Source organism: Panulirus ornatus, chromosome 24, assembly GCF_036320965.1.
Source record: "Panulirus ornatus isolate Po-2019 chromosome 24, ASM3632096v1, whole genome shotgun sequence".
Classification (NCBI taxonomy): domain Eukaryota; kingdom Metazoa; phylum Arthropoda; class Malacostraca; order Decapoda; family Palinuridae; genus Panulirus; species Panulirus ornatus.
Genome location: NC_092247.1, coordinates 14,991,412 through 15,011,283, shown reverse-complemented (window position 1 = coordinate 15,011,283; position 19,872 = coordinate 14,991,412).

The following is a 19,872-nucleotide window of genomic DNA, read 5'->3' as shown; positions in this document are numbered from 1 at the left end:
TCAGCTGGTGAATAGGAGAATGAGAAGCGTTGCACACCTTACAGTCGACCAAAACACGAGTATACATATCACGTTTGGCAACCGCGCAAAGTGCAAATGGCGAATATCCAGAAGAGGGCAAAAGAGATATTACTTCAATTAAGAGAGATGAGTAAGACGTGACTTGATCACATCCTTGAAGTAGTTAGACCCGCTCACTGACGTAGTGAACAGGTCTCTGAAGGTTGCAAGCATAGAACAACCAGATGCCATCCAATGAAAGAAGAAAGAAGTGAGAAAGAATGTAAAGACGTATCATTTTAAGTCTAGTTGATGGAGGGAATCCACGTGTGAGTGAGTGGATGTGTGTGGACAGCTCGCAGAAGTTTAAAGAACTGTGTGATAGTAGAGGAAGAGTACAAGAGAATAGGGGGCCCCCTCGCGTGTAGAACTCCCTCATCGGTACGGTACAAATAGGTCATCACGCAGGAGATGGGGGGGTGTATCCCACGAGTGTAGGTAATGACACACACACACACACACACACACACACACACACACACACACACACAGCGACATCAAGAATCACACATCCTGAGGCATTCAACAAGACGACGACATACACAGACATCCTCAGACACACATACAGACGCACTCACCTAGATTAACACACTCAGGTAAACTCTGGGATACACACTCACATCCAGGCCTACTTGTCACGCTAGACACCCCGGCATAAACATCTGCTAACGACAGACAACCCCAGACACCCTGAGGGGGGACACGGACGGGCAGACCCCCAGAGAGACGCAGGTTGGTAGAACCCCAGAGAGAGACGTAGACTGGTAGACCCCTAGAGAGAGAGAGACAGACTTGCAGACCTACCAAGGAGACACAGACTACCAGACCCACTTGCGAGAGGGAGAGAGACTGACAGACCCACAGAGAGAGACAGACTGGAAAACCCACCAAGTGAGACACAGACTGGCAGACCCCCTCAGGGAGACAGACGGGTAGGACCTTCAGGAAGACACAGACTGCAGGCACCCCCCACCCCCCGAAGACACAGACTGGAAGAATCCCCAGGGAGAAACAGACTGGAAGACCCACCAGGAAGACACAGATTGAAAGACCCCCCCCCCCCCCTTCAAGGAGACAGATTAGAATACCCCCTACGGAGACACTGACTGGAAGACCCTCCGAGGGCGAGGAAGACACAGACCGGAAGACCCCCCTAGGGAGACACAGACTGGAAGAACCCCCAGGGAGGCACAGACTGGAAGACCCCCCCCAGGGAGACACAGACTGGAAGACCCCCGAGGGCGAGAGAGACACAGACTGGAAGACCCCCCAGGGAGAGAGAGCACGGTGAGAGTGCTTGAAGTAACATGTGCTTGATAACGCCTGTTGGTGACGACCAGTAACGCGTGATAGTGACGACCAGTAACACGTGATGGTGACGACCAGTAACACGTGATGGTGACGACCAGTAACACGTGATGGTGACGACCAGTAACACGTGATGGTGACGACCAGTAACACGTGATGGTGACGACCAGTAACACGTGATGGTGACGACCAGTAACACGTGATGGTGACGACCAGTAACACGGATGGTGACGAACAGTAACACGTGATGGTGACGACCAGTAACACGTGATGGTGACGACCAGTAACACGGATGGTGACGAACAGTAATACGTGATAGTGACGACTAGTAACACGTGATGGTGACGACCAGTAACACGTGATGGTGACGACCAGTAACACGTGATGGTGACGACCAGTAACACGTGATGGTGACAACCAGTAACACGTGATGGTGACGACCAGTAACACGTGATGGTGACGACCAGTAACACGTGATGGTGACGACCAGTAACACATGATAGTGACGACCAGTAACACGTGATGGTGACGACCAGTAACACATGATAGTGACGACCAGTCGAGGAGACATTTGAAGTAACTGCGCACTAGGCCATGAGACACTGGTGCCACACACACCTCGCCAACCAACCTTGCCACCTCACCCCCCTCCCTCACTCACTCCGTCTCCTACAGTTAAGGTCCGACCTCATACGCTCCGAGGTATGGTTGACACACTTATGGTTATCGTAAATAAGGTAGGATCTCGCACCGCTCAATTTCAGGTTCAGGACTGTGAGGATTTTCCCTTGGTCCATAAGGCGGCCGAACTTGAGTGAAAAGATCAGAGGGATCTGGCAATACCGTCACCATGGACTGAATCTACATGCGCGCTCAGCACCCCCTGCCTGCCTGCCTGCCCGCTCCCTACCCCTGTCTCCCTGCCCGCCCGATCCCTACCCCTGCCTGCCTGAGGCCTGCCCGTCTCCTACCCCTGCCTGTCTCCCTGCCCGCCCCCTACCCCTGCCAGCCTGTCAAGCCGTTACCCTGCCTGTCTCCCCCTCCCCCCCTCCCTCCCTGCCTCCACCCTGATCTCCCTGCTTGTCTTACCCACTTGCCCATCATCCCCACTTTCTTGCCCGACCCCACATCAATCCACCCTCTAAACTCCTTTGCTTGTCTCTCTTGGCCTCACCCCCTTTCCTGTTTCCACTTCCTGCCCACCTTATATACGTCTCTTCGTTGTATATCAACTGAGTGTTATATTTCTCTCTTGTGTCTCCCCTGATGATGTGATTATTACACGAAAGTGCACTTGGGAACTTTTCGTGTTTCATTTTCCCCGTGGACTCATACGAATATCTTGATCACGCGCAAAATTGTGATCCTTTCCAATATATATATATATATATATATATATATATATATATATATATATATATATATATATATATATATATATATATATATATATACACACACACACATATCAGTGATATTGATAATGGGGTACATTGTAATACATCAAAGTTTGCTGACGATACATTACTGGGAAATGAATCTTTTGAAGTGACCCTGAATGTCTGTTGCTGCAGACGGACATAGACGGACTGATGGATTGGGCTCATAGGTGGCAAATGAATCTTAATATCGATAAGTGCAAAGGTTTACATAGCGTTAATAAAGACGAAAATGCAAACTATAGCATGAATTCTGTCGAACTGCAGAAGGTGAAAAAGAGGGACAAGCCTTGGTTGTGATAATCTCTGGCGATCCAAAACTAAACAAGCAATACAAAGAAACTGTGAAAAAAAAAGAGCGAACAAAATTCTTGAATTCATCGTAAGGGCCTTTGAATTTAAGTCCAGGGAAATCATCCTTTCTCTTCACAGTGTTTGGTGAGTCCACATCCTAGCATTGTGTTCAGAATGGGCAGCGTCCAGTGTCGAGCCACAGAGCCTACGAGAGGAGATCAGTCGAATCTGTATTGCTTGGAAAAACGAAGGTTAAGCAGTGATGTAATATAAGTATTCAGTATGACCAAAGACTGATCATCTTGATCGATCAAGTCACTTAAGACTTGATTCGTCTGATTTTACACTTAGTGATGGATACAAACGTTGTGGGCAAACGTTTTACCTCGATTGAGGCGAAGTGCTGTTTCTTCAACAGGATTGTTAACATACGGAGCGACTTGCCAGTCAGAGTGGTTGAAAGCAGCACTCTAGATACGCTCAAGAACAGACTTGATAAACACTTCGCTTCAAGTCCACGACTTGAAGCCTCCATCGTCACATTGATAATTTGCATATTATTCTCCTTGAATTGTCTCTGTATACCTTCTAACTTTTCCCACATTGATCTGTGAGTATCTGATCTCTTCCACTATCACAAACATCCCCGAAAGGATCCATTGGTTTGCTGCTGTTTGAATTCCTTTTTATTTCCCGCGGAGCAAGGTAGCTCAGGAACGCACGAAAGATACGGCCTCACTCGGTTACATCCATTCTCTAGCTGTTGTATATAAGTCATCGAAAACCAGAGCTCCCTAACCACAACCAGGCCCCACAGACCTTTACTTTGTTTCCCCTGACCGCGTCATATGTCCTGGTTCAGCCCCTGCACCTCATCCCCTGTATACCACATCGCTCCAGTTCATATTTTCCCTTGCTCACCTCGTATCCCATAAGATATTTAGGCCCCGAGCCTTTTTAAAGCATCTTTCACTCCATCTTTCCACCTCCATCTTGGTTTCTCCCCTTCTCGTTTTTTTCCCCCTCCACTCCTGACGTGTATAACCTCTTGATCAACCTCTCCTCACTCAACCTCTCCATATGTCCAAACCGTGTCAATATTGATGTGTGGGTGGTCGCGTATGTGCGTTCTTCATTCCTTGTGTCTGTTTATATTATTTGCGTATTTTTCTGCGAGTCTGTGTGTGTGTGTGTGTGTGTGTGTGTGTGTGTGTGTGTGTGTGGAGGACTTATGGGTGCATAAATGAGAGTCGAGAGTATTCTTATATTAATGTGTTTGTTTGTTTTTTTGTTTTTTTTTTATTTCGTATGGTCTGTATGCATGTGTTTGTGCGTGTATTTGTCCTCTGTAAGTTTGTGTTTGTTCATGTAAGCATTTGCTATTTCTCGCCACGTGTGTTCTGTTGATTGTGTGTGTTATTCTCCACGGGATTTCTTGTGAAAGTGTGTGGATACACATGGGCAGTGTGCATGCAGCCTCAGGGCACGTCTGTAGGTCTGTCTATGTACACAATGCTCTCTCTCTCTCTCTCTCTCTCTCTCTCTCTCTCTCTCTCTCTCTCTCTCTCTCTCTCTCTCTCTCTCTCTCTCTCTCTCTCTCTCTCTCTCTCTCTCTCTCTCTTTCTCTCTATCATCATCATCATCCCCCCCCCCAGATCACCTACCCCGCCCCAGCACTATCCATCACCCTCAGTTAACCCCCACACAAGATGTTACCACCATCATCTCTCACGTCCCTGTCATGTACTCCTTCATTTGTCAATTGTGGCAGTGCCCTTGTGCACCCACCCATCCTCCTCCTCCTCCTCCTCCTCCTCCTCCTCCTCCTCATCTTCCTCCTCCTCCTCATCATCATCATCATCTTCCTCCTCCTCCTCCTCCTCCTCCTCCTCCTCCTCCTCCTCCTCCTCCTCCCTTCTCTCTTGTCTTCCTTGTCCTCCTGCTTGCCCTTCCTTCCTGTCTTTCTGAGAAGGTCGCCTTTTCCTCTTCTCCATGTGTTTTGTTCAGTTTCCTCCCCATTTTCTTCCTTAGCGGCCCTTGTTCTGTGTCTCTACTTTGGATTCTGATAAATTTCTTCTTTCATATCTTCCAGGGTCGCCTTCTTGCTCTGTATCGTCTCCTCGGCTTCATCTCTTCCCTTCCTCTTTTATCCTCTCGTTACCGTCTCCGTCAGGATCTTGTCCTCCCGCCACCGTCTCCGTCAGGATCTTGTCCTCCCGCCACCGTCTTCGTCAGGATCTTGTCCTCCCGCCACCGTCTTCGTCAGGATCTTGTCCTCTGGCTGCTGTCTCCGTCAGAATCCATGTCACAGAAAACGTCTTATGCAACGTTTTTTATGTAATTGTGACAGAGCGATGTCTGGCTGACACCAGTTATTATGGTTAACTCTCACTCCCTCCCTCCCTCTCACTCCTCCTCTCCTTCCTTCCCACTCCCTCTCACCCCTTCTCCTCCTCCCTTCCGCTCCCTCTCACCCCTTCTCTTCCTCCCTTCCGCTTCCTCTCACCCCTTCTCTTCCTCCCTCCCGCTCCCTCTCATCCTTTCTCTTCCTCCCTCCCACTCCCTCTCACCCCTTCTCTCTCTCTCTCTCTCTCTGTCTCTCCCTCCCTTTCATCATTTTCCTCCTTCCCAGTTATTCCCTCTTGCCCCTTACTTCCCCCATTCCTCCCGCCCTTCTATTATCCACCTCCTTCTAACCCCCCTTCCCTGTTGGCTACGCTACCCCCTCCCCGTCTATCTGTTGTACAGTCCTCCGTTGCCTCCCATCATCTTCTGTTGACCATCCGCCCCTCCATCCCTATTTGCTAACCTCCCCCTCCCCCCTCCTTCCATCCCCCTCTGCTGACCACTCCCTCCTCCTCCTCCCCCCACTTCCCCCTGTGCTAACCACCTCCCTCCCCCTGGGCTGACCACCTCCTCCCCCTGGGCTGACCTCCTCTCACCCAACCCACCCAGGGTTCTACTTTTGTATCGTATCATACTTTCCTCTCCTCTCCTTCCATGGTGGGCCCTGCGTCGTTCGTCCACTTTCTCTCTCTCTCTCTCTCTCTCTCTCTCTCTCTCTCTCTCTCTCTCTCTCTCTCTCTCTCTCTCTCTCTCTCTCTCTCTCTCTCTCTCTCTCTCTCTCTATCTATCTATCTATCTATCTCTCTTGTCATCCATGCCTGCCTTTCGCACACCATCCAGTCTGCCGATGATGGCATGAACACACATGTGTCAAGTGTGTGCACGACCAGCTTGGGTGTGGGAGTGGGCAGTACGTATGTATAGACGTGCGGTCCACAGCACAGAACAGCCTGACTGATCAGAGGAACAGCGATGTACTACTTTGGCTCAAGAGCGACGCGTCTTGGGGGTAGACTGGCTACCGGAGTCAACGTACGGTATGTTGAGCACGGCAGTAGTACGACCCTTGGACATGGATGTACGATCCTTGGACATGGATGTACGACCCTTGGACATGGATGTACGACCCTTAGACATGGATGTACGACCCTTGGGCACGGCCAGAGGATAATTGAGCTTGAAAATAACGACCTTTGAGCACGGCAGTAGTACGACCCTTGAACAGAACGTTACGACCTTGTACCACGGCAGTAGTGCGACCCTTGAACATGGCGGTACGACCCTTGAGTATGAGAGAGTGACCTTAGTCATGATAACCTAGCCTCTGACTTGACCCTTAAGGGTTTGTAGGTGTAGTGATGGCCGGGTGTAGTGGTGGCCGGGTGTAGTGGTGGCTGGTTGTAGCAGTCCACAGGAGCAGTGGGCCACATTGGGTAGCGGGTGAAGTGGTTCTTATGTGTTTTGTGAGTTAAATGCCGTGGTGGTGGAGTGTAGTGGTTATCAAGTGTAGTGGCTACTGGGTGTTGTGATTACCGGGTGTAGTGATGGATGTGTGTAGTGGTCACCGGGTGTAGTGATGGATGTGTGTAGCTGTCGCCGGATGTAGTGGTTGATGTGTGTAGTGGTCGCCGGATGTAGTGATGGATGTGTATAGTGGGTGTCGGGTGTAGTGATGGATGTGTGTAGTGGTCGCCGGGTGTAGTGATGGCTTGCTGTGGTGATTGCTGGATGAAATGGTGACTGGGTGCAGTGGTTGCCGGGTGGTAGGGGTGGCTGGGTGAAGTGACGACTGGGTGTAGTGGTTACAGGGTGGTAGTGGTGACTGGGTGAAGTGGTTGCCGGGGGTAGTGGTTACCGGATGAAGTGGCGGCAGGGTAAGGGGATGGCCAGGTGTGGTGAAGGCCAGGTGTAGCGAGAGAGTCAGGTTTAGGGGGAAGACGCAGGAGGAGGCTTGCGTCGCAGGAGGAGGGAGGAGGAGGTAGAGGCAGGAGGAGGATTGCGTCGCAGGAGGAGGAGGAAGAGGTAGAGGCAGGAGGAGGAGGAAGAGGTAGAGGCAGGAGGAGGAGGAGGAGGAGGTAGAGGCAGGAGGAGGGCTGCGTTGCAGGAGGAGGCAGCAGGAGCGACAACAGTTGTGATGAATTAGGTGTTGGTCTGTCCCTCCTCCGCCAACCTCACCTGCATGCCTCTCCCTCCGCTCCCTCCTGTCCAGCTCCGTCCCTCTGTCCCCAGCTCGCTGCCCGTGCCCCCAACACACACACACACACACACACACACACACACACACCATATATATATATATATATATATATATATATATATATATATATATATGTATATATATATATATATATATATATATATACCCTCGGCAGACGCATGGCGACGAACTGGAGGTATAAAAGAAGATCCGTTAATCCCAAAAGCTTCTCAACAGAGAAGAAGATCCTGGGGTTGATGGGTCCTCTAGCATGCCTTGGAGCGCACCGAGATAACGAGCGGCCAGCCAGCCAGCAAGCGAGAACGATCGTTCAGCGTCCCGCCAGGAGCAGTGATCAGCGACGAACAAGCGTGGAACAACCCCAGAGACATTTAAGGGAAACCTTTGACGTATGGTTGACATCAGTCCCAGATGAAGTGGGAGGCGACGGCTGTCCAGTGGATGGTCGCCGCCGGGGGAGAAAATGGGTCTCATGCAGCAAGGATGGACGTGCGGTCAGCTACGCGCTCGCCCTGCCATTTTGGCTAGGTGAGTGGGTAGTCTTAAGCGGTTACTCCTCTCTCTCTCTCTCTCTCTCTCTCTCTCTCTCTCTCTCTCTCTCTCTCTCTCTCTCTCTCTCTCTCTCTCTCTCTCTCTCTCTCTCAAGCTCTCCTGCCTTCTCCCTCCCATTCTCCCTTCCTTCCAGCTTGCCTCTCTCCCCCATCCCACCCTGTCAGTCGGCCCTCCTTCCCTCTCTCTCTCCTTTCCTGCCAGATGGCATCCTTCCCACTCTCCCTGCTATTTAGCCTCCCTGCCGCTCCTTCCCTGCCAGCCGAACGCTTCACCCTCCCTCCCTCTGCCAGCTAGCTTTTCTCCCTCCTTCCTTCTTGCACGCTGGGGCCCTCCCTCCCTCTGCCAGCTAGCTTTACTCCCTCCTTCCTTCTTGCTCGCTGGGGCCCTCCCTCCCACTACCCTTCCTTCCAACTCCCCCCCGCCACCCCCCATGCTAGGTGGGGGGGGGGGCCTCTCTCCCTGCCTCTCCTGGTGGGGGATGGGGGGAAGGGGGGGGGGTGGTTTGCCCTTGCCCCAAACAGCTCCTCGTGTGGGTCTCGCGTGTGACCCCGTTGTCCCCCGTCACCTGGTGCGCGCCTCCCTCACCGTTGATTGCCGTTGCGGTAGCTAACGGAGAGGAAGAAACGGAACCACCAGCATCAACGGGGACTAGAACCCAAGCACTGTTGTATGTTGCCATGTTCTTGATAATTCCTCATAATGATAATTTAACCATGTATGTGTGTGTGTGTGTGTGTGTGTGTGTGTGTGTGTGTGTGTGTGTGTGTGGCGTCCTAGCTACGTCTCTTCGTTGCATATCAACTGACTGTTTTTTTCATTCTTGTATTTTCCCCGATGATGTGATTATGACACGAAAGTGCGCTTGGGAGCTTATTGTATTTCATTTCCCCATGGACTCATAGGAATATATATATATATACATATATATATATATATATATATATATATATATATATATATATATATATATATATATATATATATATATTGTATATTAAATATACCCGGTGAAGTGCCCCAGTTGTGATCATTTAAGTTGTCTTTCCAGCATCTGAGTGTTTGGCGTGTATAATTATATGCATGTGATTTCAGTGAGGCGTTCACTCCCGATATTTGCGAGCTCCACCCTCGCGCTGCCTCGACGTGTTGGCCGCGAGTCAAAGTTCCTGACGTCATGCACGAATCTTCAAAGCCCCCTGTGTTGGATTTCCTTGTTTCACACGTGCACTTGAACCGAGTACTCCCTCTCTCTCTCTCTCTCTCTCTCTCTCTCTCTCTCTCTCTCTCTCTCTCTCTCTCTCTCTCTCTCTCTCTCTCTCTCTCCACCCCCGTGGCGATTGTTTGCGGCTAGGGGTCCTGATTTCTGCACCACGTCCAAACCCTTTTTTTGACGCGTCCACTCCTGGCCTGCTTGACGAGAGCTAAGGCAGGCAGGCACACCACACACACACACACACACACACACACACACACACACACACACACACACACACACACACACACACAGATGCAGAATCATGCAGATGGCAATCACAATACATCCTGACTCAGGCAGGCGGCGGCGGTTCGAAGAGGTGGAGAGCAGCAGTGGTTGGAGATGACCTCAGCAATAGGTGGTAATCCTCCACTTGCCTCACCAACCGTGTGTGTCGTGGGTCCTCCTCCTCCTCAGTCGATCAAGACCAGAGTAGCCCTCACTGGAAGGGGTCGACCAAGACCTGAGTAGCCCTCGCTGGAAGGGGTCGACCAAGACCTGAGTAACCTCACTGGAAGGGGTCGACCAGGACCAGAGTAGCCCTCACTGGAAGGGGTCGACCAAGACCTGAGTAGCACTGACTGGAAGGGGTCGACCAAGACCAAAGTAGCCCTCACTGGAAGGGGTCGACCAAGACCTGAGTAGCCCTCACTGGAAGGGGTCGACCAAGACCAAAGTAGCCCTCACTGGAAGGGATCGACCAAGACCTGAGTAGCCCTCACTGGAAGGGGTCGATGGAGTATGATGGTCTTCTGTGGGAGTGACGGTAGTGTGTGTGTGTGTGGTACAGGGTATGATGGTCTTCTGTGGTAGTGACGGTAGTGTGTGTGTGTGTGGTACAGGGTATGATGGTCTTCTGTGGTAGTGACGGTAGTGTGTGTGTGTGGTACAGGGTATGATGGTCTTCTGTGGGAGTGACGGTAGTGTGTGTGTGTGGTACAGGGTATGATGGTCTTCTGTGGTAGTGACGGTAGTGTGTGTGTGTGTGGTACAGGGTATGATGGTCTTCTGTGGGAGTGACGGTAGTGTGTGTGTGTGGCACAGGGTATGATGGTCTTCTGTGGGAGTGACGGTAGTGTGTGTGTGTGTGGTACAGGGTATGATGGCAGACGACAATCAGAAAGGCGGGCGGTGGATTGAATGATCACTGGGAGATGAGGGAGGAGGAGGAGGAGGAGGAGGAGGCTTGGCAGTGAATGGAAGGCGACAGAGTCGCGGAGGAGACGCGCAGTCGCATATGCTTTCACCAAGCAGAGAGAGAGAGAGAGAGAGAGAGAGACCTCTGATGGCATAATCTATTGTGCACCCACCGTACCCTCTGTGCTTGAAGCCCCGTGCTTGCAACCACCATGACTTAGATGCTCCTCTCCCAGTTTATCATGGTGAAGCGTTGTCTTTGTGCTTGTTCAGACACACACACACACACACATATATGTTCTTTTCAAAACTTTAGAAATAGAAATCTACGGGAGAGGTTGGAGGGGGTCCGTGTGTAGAGCACTGCCAGACGAACCTCGGTAATCCAAGGGAAGACCTTGCCACGAATGGCCACCGAACTACTTAACTGCCTCGTAATGGGGTTAGGCCATATGCCAGGTTGATCATACCCCTAGGGTCGTATCCGACAGTGTTCAGGACAGTCGTCGACCAGCGACAGGTGTTCTGATCTCATATTAAGGCCTTAACCCTTCAAGGAAGACGGAGCGACCAAAGTTCAGCCTGTGTGAAATACATAGAAGCGGCTGACACGACAGAACATGAAAACCGACAGAATCCACTGGTGAAATATCTTCTCTTTTTCTTCACTTCTTTGTGTTGAAGACAAAGCGTGTTCGTCATGCTAGAATGCCCTCCCCTGTCATCTAGGAGTGGGTATGGAGAGTCTGGTGCTGTCTTAGTCCATATGGAGAGTTTTGGCGCTGTCTGAGCTTATACGGAGAGTCTGGTGATGTCTGAGCTTTTACAGAACTTATATGGAGAGTCTGGTAATGTCTGAGGTTATATGGAGAGTCTGGTAATGTCTGAGTTTATATGGAGAGTCTGGTAATGTCTGAGGTTATCTGGAGAGTCTGGTAATGTCTGAGGTTATGTAGAGAGTCTGGTAATGTCTGAGGTTATATGGAGAGTTTAGTAATGTCTGAGTTTATGTAGAGAGTCTGGTAATGTCTGAGTTTATATAGAGACTCTGGTAATGTCTGAACTTTTATGGCTAGACAGTTGCTGTCTTGGCTTGATAATGACACCCATGTCACGAAAATAGCCATGGCAACTCTTTGAATAGACGAAGCCAATAATAATTTCTTTCGTGAAATACCACAGCATTGTTTCCTTTGATGTTTCATATGTTTACATGATGTGGGAGGGCCAATGTTTTTTAGTGGAATTTTTATATCATCCACATAAAGGACGAAGACTCACGTGATTATCAGTTCGTAAGTGATTAATCTATAGATATGGATTAAGTTCCAGTTTGTCGAGAATGAATGAATTTGTTTTGAAGAAGTAAATTATAAGGAGTTCGTTACGTGTGTTGAAGGCTTGGCTTATACTATATGAGGTGTTAAGGTTGCTCATGGGGATACTGTAAGCTACACTTATACTTAATAAGTAAAATGGTCATGAATGTAGTGAGTTTAACCTTGTATTTTGTAAGGTCAGTGTAGAAGACAGCATTATTCCCTATATACGATAAGTTTATAATTGTAGGTAATGCACTCTTAGCTTATATGTATATATATATATATATATATATATATATATATATATATATATATATATATAGTAACCCTGGGGATAGGGGAGAAAGAATACTTCCCACGTATTCCCTGCCTGTCGTAGAAGGCGACTAAAAGGGAAGGGAGCGGGGGGCTGGAAATCCTCCCCTCTCATTTTCTTTTTTTTTTTTATAATTTTCCAAAAGAAGGAACAGAGAAGGGGGCCATGTGAGGATATTCCCTCAAAGGCCCAGTCCTCTGTTCTTAACGCTACCTCGCTAATGCGGGAAATGGCAAATAGTATGAAATATATATATATATATATATATATATATATATATATATATATATATATATATGTATATATATGTATATATATAGTAACCAACATAATACTAGCTAAACATGCCTAAAAATGACCATCGTGGACGAAACGTAAATATGGTGTTTCAAATGATTGAAGAACATGTGTGTCCTCGTCTGTTATGATTATGGATTCTGTGCTGATCTGGTATTGTCCTCAAGCAGGAGGAGGGTTCGTAGGAGCGTTGGGACATCCCGAAATGGAAGATGATAGAGGCAAGACTCGGGTGGGGAGAGCCTCAAAGTGGGAAGGGGGGAGAGAGGAGAGAAAGAGAGAGAGACAGAGAGAGAGAGAGAGAGGAGGAGGAGATAGTGTATGTGTAACGGGAGGTTACGGAAGATAGAAACGAGGCCGAGTGGGTAGGGAGAGTGGGGAGGTCTTGGGACGGTCGGGACCAGGTCGTAGGTGGCTGACTGATGAAAGAGAACGGACCTCGATGTCACCGGTACATTGTAATCCACTTTCCACCGAGGATTTCGCCTCTTAGGTGCGGGAAGAGCAAAGGTTCCGTGGCAGGAAGTCCAATAATCGAATACTTGCGTATCATTCGAAGAATCTTCGTTGCGTTGGAGGCAGACATGCAAGCCATAAAGACGAAGAAATTATGCCCAGGTGGCCCCAGAGGTAGTGAGACTTGAAGGTGCCCCACGAGACGAGACATGGATATTTCTTCTTTTTTTTTAATATAGACTTGAAGTAAACACAAGCATCGCCCCTGGAGCGGAAACGATGGTGGGAATCACCACTGAAGATGTGGCGGCACAGAGATGAGGGAGCCTTGATGCAGCTGGACAACAGTTGTGTACACAAGCACCAGCCAGATTGGTGCTCAAAGGTTCACGTAAAGAACTGATTTTCTTCTGCGTTTTGATGCCATGTATTTTTCTTTTTTTGGTAACCTTTTGAATACGATGGTACGGCCCTTGAGTACGACGGTACGGCCCTTGAGCGCGACGGTACGGGCGTTGAGCACGACGGTACGGCCCTTGAGCACGACGGTACGGCCCCTTGAGCGGAACGGTACGGCCCTTGAGCGGAACGGTACGGGCCTTGAGCACGACGGTACGGCTCCTGAGAATACCATTATGACCATTAAGTACGACCATAGGTCCAGTGAGCACGACGATGCGACCCATGATCTGAGCGCTACCGTCGTGCTTAGGAGTCGTACCGTCGTGCTCATGGGTCGTACCGTCTTGCTCATGGGTCATACCGTCGTGCTCATGGGTCGTACCGTTGTGCTCATGGGTCATACCGTCGTGCTCATGTGTCGTACCGTCGTGCTTAGGAGTCGTACCGTCGTGCTCAGGAGGTCGTACCTTCGTGCTCATAGGTCGTTCCGTTGTGCTCAGGGGGTCGTAACGTCGTGCTCAGGGGGTCGTACCGTCGTGCTCAGGGGGTCGTACCGTCGTGCTCAGGGGGTCGTACTGTTGTCTTGAAGAATTCATCATCTGTAACCAAGACTGATATACGACAGGAGAGCTGAGTCTGACTTGGAACTGATATGTGTGCACCTCGTGTGTGTGTGTGTGTGTGTGCACCCAGGCTATCTCTGTAAGGCAGATCTGATCTCTTTCTTGTCTCGTATTGTTTAAGCATTATATGACGTATCCACTAACGGACTTGCTATAAATCCTTGGGAAAGGGCCGAGGTGATATATAAATCGCTGCTAACAAAGACAAAGACGTAAATATATCAAGTGCTTCCTTGCCCAAATGTCTTAAAAGACAGTTTTTTTTTTTCTTTAGAATGGACAAAATCACTCACATGACACCCTCACACAGGCCAGACGTATCAAGTGTTGTGGCATTAAGCCCTAAGACAGTTACCCCCACTCAGCCGCTAGATGGCAGAACCATACCCGTGTATGTCAACATTCGTCTCTATACCTTTTAAGTGCAATGCATTAAACCCAGACCACCTCGCTTGAACCCTTGGGTCTGTGTGGTCTGTGTGTCTATGTAACTTATGATTACTACAGACACCAGCCGGATAGACCAACCGCCCTAGACCTTGTTAGGTCGTCTGTGATACATTACGAGCGACCACAGATACCATCCAGGAGTGATAGACAGATTACGTGTTGTTGATGGTTCGAATAGATTTTTTTGGGGGAAAAATTGTTATTCGGGTGAAAACGGGACACACACACACAACCCCCACACTCCCACCCACCCATTCACAGTATACAGTGAGGCTTGGTGTTCAGGATTAACCAGCTTCAGCTGGCCTGCGATGTGTTGGGACCGCGTTACGTATGGCTCTCTCTCTCTCTCTCTCTCTCTCTCTCTCTCTCTCTCTCTCTCTCTCTCTCTCTCTCTCTGTGTGTGTGTGTGTGTGTGTGTGTCTGTGTGGCGAGGTAGCGCCAGGAACAGGCGAAGAAAAGGCCACATCCGCCCACGTCCATTCTCTAGCTGTCATGTGCAGTGCAATGAAACCACCACAGCTACCTATCCACAGCCAGTCCCATCCCCCCATTCTCCATCCCCATAACCGACCTTTCCAAGGTTTCCTTTTCCGGCCGCTTCATATGCCCTACTTCAGTCCGTTGGCAGTACGTCGCTCCCTGTATACCACATCGGTGATAGCCTGATTTCCTTGATCCTATTTTGAATGGTATACCTGATTTTGATCCTCTGGTTTACTAGGGTATCGATGACGTGGTATAACCTAGCTCAGATCACTTGGTTTACTCGGTCTGTGTGACGTGGTTTACTCGGTCTGCCTGACGTGGTTTATACTCAGTTCTTGTAGCCTGGTTTACTCTGGTCTAGTATTCAAGTTAGACTTGTCTTGGTAAGACGAGTTGTCTGTCAGTCTGAATGATGTACCTGCACAGGGCTTTACCCCCCACCCTTCATACGTGGCAGAACATTACGAATCACTCATGCTTACCGTAGCCATCATCCCTGAGTGCTGCTATCTTCGGCAAAGATGTGTGTGTGTGTGTACACGTCCAGGTAATAGTTAATACAAATGACGTCTCAGGCAGCAAGAGACCCCTGGATGCTAGCGAGGCTGTTTGCGATAGTGGGAGGGAAGAGAGGGAGACGCGTGGATTAGTGTGGTGGGAGTAGAAAGACGTGCAGATTCGTTTCAGAGAGGAAGACCCGTAAGGTTGTCGCGTAGCTAAAGTTAGGCGCAAATAAATACCATTCGTGGATCTGAAGCGTAGGACTTAATCGAGTTTGTGCTTCAACGTATTTATTATTGGGTAATGCTTTCAACTACCGTAACTGGTAACTCGTTCCACATGTCAACAATCCAGTTGAAGAAAAAGAAAAAAGTTCCTTCGCCTCACATGAGGGTAAAACGAGTCTGTATCCATCACCCGGTGGAAAGTCTCCAATGATAGTGAGTACGTATGTAAGATCACCTCTTTAGCTCACTACTGCTGGGGGTGTCACTCGGATCCTCCTCCACTCGAAGTCATGCTTAGGGAGGACGTACGCAACTGTGTGTGTCGACCGCCGGGGGCCTTCTGTCTCCCACCACTCGAAGTCATGCTTAGGGAGGACGTACGCAACTGTGTGTGTCGACTGCCGGGGGCCTTCTGTCTCCCACCACTCGAAGTCATGCTTAGGGAGGACGTACGCAACTGTGTGTGTAGACCGCCGGGGGCCTTCTGTCTCCCACCACTCGAAGTCATGCTTAGGGAGGAAGTACGCAACTGTGTGAGTAGACCGCCGGGGGCCTTCTGTCTTCCACCACTCGAAGTCGTCCTGTTTGGAGGACATGAACACATAAAGCGCCGGGAATGTAAGATGTGACTCCCCCCAATTATCCTCTAGGGTCGCCGAGGGCATTATTAAAGCACCTGCTGTGTAAATAATCACCGATTTCGCCAAGAACGTTTTTGGGGAACTATATTATATCGTTACCTAGGGGGACTCGTACACACACACACACACACACACACACAACCACACACACCTCCCCCACCACCCACCCCCTTACAGAGGCTCCTCATAAACCATGGAGCTAACGAGGGTATGAGTCAGTCAGAACCCGTGCTGAGCCTTGCATAGGAAACAAAAAAGAGTAAAATATATCGGAGAGGTTTTGAAATTATGTTGCAGGCAGAGAACGGGCTGGAGCGCGCGTTCATTTTTATTGATTAGTTTACACCTGCCAATTAGTGGAGGTATTAATGAATTGTTGGTGTGACACGGACACACCTGGGGCCCAGTCAACCTTTTTTTTTTTTCTTTTTTTTTGTGCCGTGATAAATGCCGAGGTGTGAATATTTACAGTGACGAGCCGGTGTCGCCTTGTGAGCTGGGCTTGCCTTTGAACTCCACTCATTATCGCCCCACTTTTGCCCAGGTCTTGTCCAGGTATCTCTTTTTTTTCTAATCTTCTTTATTGAATCGCCATTATCATCAGCTCCGGTTTCGAATATCATTATAAGGAAATTAATCCTGGCGTGGGTATTCATTTCATGTTGTATGCGTGTAAAACGCGAGGGTAATTGTAGATTAGTTCTGAGAAAGGATTTGAGCGTTGGAAAAAATGACGATTGAATTTACGGGGGGAAAAAGAAAAGGTTCGATTACAAAGGAAGAAGGTACGTGTAGCGGCCCTTCCGTTTGCCGCGACACAAAGCCCGCGTGGTCATGATGAAGTCATTCTCCTTCGGCCTTATCGACATCTTACTTACTGTCGCCTTGATAGGGACGACGAGTGATCCTGCCTCACCTCTCTGGAATCTCCAAGGTGGCCTACGTCAATGAACGGGGCGGCCACGCCCACACAATTGACACTAGCAGCGTGCCGGACCCAATGGCTCTTGATCTTCCCGTGCATCATTGAAACATGCCAGCTTACCTCAGACCACATGAAGGCCGCCCCAAGGCCTGTACACACGTCCCGGTCATGTGACTCTCTCCCAGGGCCTTCAGCACCAACCCTAAGGTACCGTGTTTCTGGCCTCCTCTGGCAAGAGAATCGTAGATGCCACCAAATGCCCGTCTACTGCAGCAGCCTCAGCAACGAGGACTGGAGCATCCGCGCCACTCTCTCACACCACGACTGCCCTCACCACACCTCACGTCCCCTTACCAACACCTCAGGACACCTCGCCTCGCCTCCTGCACTTGTAACAACGCCATGGGAACCCTTCCTACATCATTTCGCCTTGCCTCAACCAGTTTCACTTCTTACCTCATCCTGCGCCACTTGCAGCAGCTCGCCCTGAGCTATGCTGCCTCTCTCTCCTCACCCAGCAGGGCATTATGCAGTTGCCCTTGTCTTCTGACTCCTCTGTTTGTATCAGTTGGAGTTCAGGCTCGCCATAAGGCTTCTGACATCCAAGGAGTCTACTCTCCCTGTTTTTAGAAGGCCTTACCAAAGAGGTCCCACGTAACCCTTCGAAAATTTCATAGAAATTTGCCCTGGGATGTAATATATGCATACATTCCTTCTGATATGTATGTATATATATATATATTTATTTATATATATATATATATATATATATATATATATATATATATATATATATATATATATATATATATATATACTCCCTCTTAGTTTCTGGGCTAACATTGCAGTAAGCGGGTCTGCAGGTGTTTGTGCCTGTGTTGGATGTTGAAACTTTGTGAATTGTAAAGTTTCATTACTTAACAAACCATTCGAACTCCTGCTTAATTAAGATTGTCCTTACAGAGTTGTCAACATCACGGGCTAGTGTGATCGTCATATATATATATATATATATATATATATATATATATATATATATATATATATATATATATATATATATATATATATATATATATATATATATATATATATATATCATTTATTATGCTTAACCGCTGCTTCCCTCGCCAACGAGGTAGCGCAAGGAAACAGTCGAATAATGGCCCAAACACTCATATACACATATATGTATATACATAAACGCCCATACACGCACATATACATACATATACATATCAACTTATACATACATATACATACACAGATTCATACATATATACATGTACATATTCATACTTGCTGCCCTCATCCATTTCTGTCGCTACCGTGCAACACATGAAATAGCCCTCTTGCAGCGAGGTATATATATATATATATATATATATATATATATATATATATATATATATATATATATATATATATATATATATATATCATAATTCTTCATACTATTCGCCATTTCCCGCGTTAGCGAGGTAGCGTTAAGAACAGAGGACTGAGCCTTTGAGGGAATATCCTCACTTGTTCCTTCTTTTGGAAAATTTAAAACGAGAGGGGAGGATTTCCAACCAACCGTTCCCTCCCCTTTTAGTCGCCTTCTGCGACACGCAGGGAATACGTGGGAAGTATTCTTTCTCCTCTATCCCCAGGGATGATATATTATGATAATGATTATAATTATCATTATCAATAGCAGTGATAGGAGAAAATGTAGTATTGTCTTCAGCCGGCCCTCGTCATGGTTTCGAAGCTTCGATTATTCTGGGTCTTCGAAGCTTGTGTCATTTTTTTGGCGCGCTGAGAGTGTTGGACAGGTTAGTGTGTTGGTTGTGTGGGGGTTTAGTCCTATCAACTGCCAGGATCATTACGGACGTCAACACCAATCTAATACCAACTTAAAAGTCTTCAACACTTTAGTCAGGTGTTGAGGTCAACCTTAGAATCTACTTACGCTCTTACAATGCATGTGGTCTTCCTCGGCTGGACATAGTCCACACGAACACTTCCACCCAGTACATGACCACCTACCCCACCTCACGGCACTGCCCTCCTCCAACCTCCATCACCCTAGCACTGCCCTCCCCTGCCCTCCCTTCCTCCAACCCCCACCACTACCCTTCCCTACCCTCAACCCTCACTCCAGAACCTGATCCTCCGTGTGAGCGGGCGGGTGTCTGCTCTGTGTTCTGTCCAGTGTGGTCCAGCATCTTGGTCAGTATGCCACACTCACCACGCTGCCCTGGGCAAGGTGTGGCAGGGGACCACACTAAACACATGGTAACAAGGCACGATGGTGGATGTATTTTGTACTGTGAGTTGTATAATCATCAGAATACATCAGTGATAACACGTTAGCTAGTGAAAGTGTAGTAGATAGGTCTTGTGTGTGTGTGTGTGTGTGTGTGTGTGTGTGTGTGTGTGTGTGTGTGTGTGAGGGCGCCCCTAGTGAAACAGGCAGAAAACGGAGACCGTAACGAAGAAAATAGGCACCTGGGATTATTAGTATGGTTGCAGGGAAGACGTCAGTGGATGGATGAGATCATTTTCTCGTGGAACTTCTTAAGTTTCGGTCGATCGATAGATTCACTCGCTACTTCTGTAAAGTAGG